At 40.6% G+C, this 4137-nt stretch overlaps 1 non-coding gene across 1 annotated transcript; it reads right to left on the reverse strand.

The window, feature by feature from the left end:
* Positions 1-806: 806 nt before the first annotated feature.
* On the reverse strand, positions 807-913 carry LOC127108599 (small nucleolar RNA R71). Its single transcript, XR_007796125.1, has one exon. It is a non-coding gene; the product is annotated as a small nucleolar RNA R71 (small nucleolar RNA).
* Between the last annotated feature and the right edge of the window lie 3224 nt (positions 914-4137).

Genomic DNA, 4137 nt, shown 5'->3' on the forward strand with positions numbered 1-4137 from the left:
AAACAATCAAACATTATCCACCTTAGCTTTACGAAGTAACCTTAGATAACGGTATATCGATTCATAAGTCCCTGTGGGATCGATATCTTTTAAAACTACACGATAGAACTGTGCACTTGCAGTTTGTACCCCAAATTCGACTCATAAAGTCGCGATCAAGTTTTTGGCGTCGTTGCCGGGGACTTTTGTTTAGTCGATATCGTAACTCTTCCGTTACGCTGTAGAGACTAAGGTTTCTTTTTCTTTTCTTTCTATCGTCGATTTGTATGCCACGCACTCGCTCACAAGGCGAGCCGCTCTATTTACGAATCAACGATATCGAACTATATCTCCGAGTCTTACGACGAATTCGGGAATATCGTGCTGCAAACAATCTCCCTCCTGTCGAACTTCCTGATTTCAAAAACATTTTCCCTTCGATACCCAAGATGGCAGAACCAGCTCATGCTCTTAGAGATTACGCCGCTCCATCACAAGATGAGCCGCATTCAAGTATTGCTCCGCCCGCAATCGAAGCAAACAACTTCGAACTCAAACCTTCACTGCTGCAGGCAGTGCAACAGAACCAATTCTCTGGAAATCCTACCGAGGATCCAAACCTTCATTTATCCGTATTTGTCCAATACGTTGATACTGTTAAAGCTAATGGTGTCACTTCAGAGGCAATTCGACTTCGTCTTTTTCCTTTCTCATTAAGAGATAGCGCTAGAAGATGGCTTCAGTCTCTCCCTTCCAACTCTGTCACCACATGGAACGAGTTGAAGAAAGTTTTTCTTGCCCAATATTTTCCGCCAAGCAAAACAGCTATGTTAAGAGCCCAGATAAATGGATTTAAACAGAAAGATAACGAGTCTCTTTTCGAAGCATGGGAAAGATACAAAGACATGATGAGACTTTGTCCACACCATGGTTTAGAAGACTGGTTAGTAATTCACACATTCTATAATGGTCTCTTGTACAACACAAGGTTAACAATAGACGCCGCTGCAGGTGGTGCACTAATGAACAAACCTTATGCTGATGCTTACCAGCTTATCGAAAGCATAGCCCAAAACCACTATCAGTGGGGAACCGAACGAACAATGGTGGAAAAACCTCAAACGAAAACCGGCATGTACGAGATAAGTAACCTTGATCATGTTAATGCAAAAGTGGATGCTCTGGTCCAGAAAATTGAAAGTTTAAATGTATCACCTCCAACCGCTGTGGTTGCTATAACTCAGAATTGCGAAGTCTGTGGAATCCAAGGTCACACTCCTACGGATTGTCAACTCTTGACAGGAATCCAAGCAGAACAAGTAAACTATGCTCAAGGAAGCCCCTACTCGCATACCTATAACTCAAATTGGAAGAACCATCCAAACTTTTCATATAAGAGTAATAATGCTTTGTACGCACCTGGACAGTCTCCAAATCAAGCCCCAGCTATACCTCCGGGATATCAGAAACCGAACCCATCTACACATAACAATAACGCCCCTAGGAAATCCAACTTGGAGATCATGATGGAAAACTTTATAGCTTCTCAACAACAAACCAATAAAGATTTCTTAAACCAGAATGTACACACTGGTGAACAAATTAAACAACTAGCAAGTAAAGTAGATGCCCTGGCTACCCATAACAAAATGCTGGAAACACAAATATCACAAGTAGCTCAACAACAAGCGCCTACTGCTGCCCCAACTGGTACATTTCCTGGACAGCCCCAACCTAACCCAAGAAGCCACGCTCATGCAATCATATTAAGAAGTGGAACGGAAGTGGAAGGACCATCTGATCCAAGGATAGGAAACCAAAACCCTAAAAAGTCAACTGAGGAAGAAAATAGACCTAAGGAAAAGGAAGAGAGTAATAAGGAAACCGTAGAAAAGAAGGAACCTTATGTACCTCCACCACCTTATAAACCACCTGTCCCTTACCCTCAAAGGCTTGTTAAAACCAAAGATGCGGGCCAATTTAAAAAATTTGTTGACCTCCTTAAACAATTAAACGTTACAATCCCGTTTACAGAAGCTATTACGCAAATGCCCTCATACGCCAAGTTCTTAAAAGAAATTCTTTCTAATAAAAGGAAACTTGAAGATAGCGAAACCGTTACACTCCCTGCCGAATGTAGCGCTATAATCCAGAACATGCCTCCTAAACTCAAGGATCCGGGTAGTTTCTCTATACCCTGTCACATAGGAAAATTTGTCATCGACAAAGCCTTATGCGATTTAGGAGCCGGAATTAGTGTTATGCCTTTATCCATATGCAAGAGACTGGAAATGGGAGAATTAAGACCAACCAAAATGTCTGTGCAACTAGCAGATCGTTCTGTTAGATACCCTGTAGGAATTCTTGAAAACGTTCCCGTACGCATAGGTCAATTCTACATCCCAACTGATTTTACAATTATGGACATTAGAGAAGATGATATTACACCCATTATACTGGGAAGACCGTTCTTAGCAACTGCCGGTGCAATCATAGACGTAAAACGAGGACGACTCACCTTCGAAGTAGGAGAAGAAAAAATTGAGTTCATTCTTTCCCAATTTTTGAAAGCACCTGCAATAGAAGATACATGTTACTTCATGGATATCATCGATGTATGCATAAAAGAAACAGAGTTAGAAAAGGACAAATCATCCGACTGTCCTGTAGAAGACAAACTTAACCAATGTTTAGCAATAACACCGGACCCTACGCAATGCCTTAAGAAACCAACCCTAGATCTGAAAACACTTCCCAAAAATCTGAGATATGAATTCCTAGACTTAGAACTTGAACGACCTGTGATAGTTAATGCTGACCTAGGAAGACTCGAAACAGAAAAACTTCTACATATCTTAAGAAAATATCCGACCGCACTAGGTTACAACATCACCGATCTTAAAGGAATAAGTCCTTCTATTTGTATGCACCGCATCATGCTAGAAGAAGACTGTAAAACTTCTAGAGAACACCAGAGGAGACTAAATCCGATCCTGAGTGAGGTAGTGAAGAAGGAAATAACCAAGTTATTAGAGGCAGGTATTATATATCCTATATCTGATAGCAAATGGGTTAGTCCTGTACACGTAGTACCAAAGAAAGGTGGTATAACAGTCATTGAAAATGAAAAAGGAGAAACTATAACCAAACGAATCGAATCGGGATGGAGAATGTGCATTCACTATAGGAAACTAAACAAAGCAACCCGAAAAGATCAATTCCCTTTACCATTCATTGACCAGATGCTAGAGCGATTGGCAAAACATTCACATTTCTGTTACCTAGACGGTTATTCAGGCTTATTTCAAATACCAATTCACCCTGATGACCAAGAAAAGACAACATTCACGTGCCCTTTTGGTACCTTCGCTTATAGACGAATGCCGTTTGGCTTGTGTAATGCTCCTGCAACTTTTCAAAGATGCATGATGGCAATTTTCGCCGATTTTCTCGAAAACATCATGGAAGTATTTATGGATGACTTTTCCGTATGCAGACAAAGTTTTGAAGAATGCCTTGAAAACCTAGAAAGAGTTCTTGAGCGATGTGTAAAAGTGAACTTAGTACTTAACTGGGAGAAATGCCACTTTATGGTACAAGAAGGAATTGTTTTAGGACACATTATATCAAATAGAGGAATTGAAGTAGACAAAGCCAAAATAGAGGTAATCGAAAACCTTCAACCCCCTAAAACCGTGAGAGAAGTACGAAGCTTCTTAGGACACGCCGGTTTTTACCGACGATTCATCAAAGACTTCTCTAAAATAACTAAACCTTTAACCGGACTATTGATGAAAGATGCCGAATTCATATTCGACAATAACCGTTTAGAAGCATTTCAAACGCTTAAGCAAGCATTGATCTTAGCACCCATAATGCAGACACCCGACTGGAATGAACCATTCGAAATAATGTGCGACGCCAGCGATTACGCTGTAGGTGCTGTTTTAGGACAACGAAAGGATAAAAAGCTTCATGTTATATATTACGCAAGAAGAACTCTAGATGAAGCACAGATGAATTACGCCACAACCGAGAAAGAACTCCTAGCAGTTGTGTTTGCGCTAGATAAATTTCGTTCTTACTTAGTCGGAGCCAAAATAATAGTTTACACTGACCACGCTGCTATCAAATACCTCTTAACAAAAAAGGATGCTA

The sequence above is a fragment of the Lathyrus oleraceus genome, chromosome 7, assembly GCF_024323335.1.
Source record: "Lathyrus oleraceus cultivar Zhongwan6 chromosome 7, CAAS_Psat_ZW6_1.0, whole genome shotgun sequence".
Taxonomy (NCBI): domain Eukaryota; kingdom Viridiplantae; phylum Streptophyta; class Magnoliopsida; order Fabales; family Fabaceae; genus Lathyrus; species Lathyrus oleraceus.